The sequence below is a fragment of the Sinocyclocheilus anshuiensis genome, unplaced genomic scaffold (genome assembly GCF_001515605.1).
Source record: "Sinocyclocheilus anshuiensis isolate Anshui unplaced genomic scaffold, SAMN03320099.WGS_v1.1 scaffold85, whole genome shotgun sequence".
NCBI classification, from domain to species: Eukaryota; Metazoa; Chordata; class Actinopteri; order Cypriniformes; family Cyprinidae; genus Sinocyclocheilus; species Sinocyclocheilus anshuiensis.
Genome location: NW_015536800.1, coordinates 2,059,982 through 2,060,555, shown reverse-complemented (window position 1 = coordinate 2,060,555; position 574 = coordinate 2,059,982). Strand labels below are relative to the sequence as shown.

General features: G+C 44.4%; 1 protein-coding gene across 1 annotated transcript in view; it reads right to left on the bottom strand.

The window, feature by feature from the left end:
• Window positions 1-574, bottom strand: part of pgm2 (phosphoglucomutase 2) — a 13,644-nt gene that overhangs the window by 5,551 nt on the left and 7,519 nt on the right. The window lies entirely within an intron of this gene.

Sequence of the window (574 nt, the reverse complement as noted above, 5' to 3'; positions counted from 1 at the left end):
CCCTCAGGGCATCCAAGATGTAGGTGACTTTGTTTCTTCAGTAGAACACAAACGAAGATTTTGAACTCAAACCGTTGCAGTCTGTCAGTCTTATAATTGAAGTGAATGGGAATCACGGCTTTGAGAGCCAAAAAAACATACACAGACAAAACCAAATTAAACCCTGCGGCTCGTGACGATACATTGATGTGTAAAGACACGAAGCGATCGGTCTGTGCAAGAAACTGAACAGTATTTATATAATTCTTTACCTGATTTTCACCGCAATGTCCAAACTGTCCTGAGCGCGTTCAACAGCCGGCACGTGACGCGTCTTCTTCTTGCTTTACGGCAGACCATTTAGTGGACCTCTATCTACAATCTCAATTAGGAGTGTCAATGGTCCATTTGAGAGATAGGTTGCGGTAATGCACTTATAAGTCTGCGATCCGCCGTAAAGCAAGAAGAAGACGACACGTCAGGCGCCGGCTGTTGAACGCACTCAGGATGCTTTCAGGACAGTTCGGACATTGCGGTGGTAAAAAAACGAAATAAATACTGTTCAGTTTCTTGCACAGACCAATCGTTTCGTGTC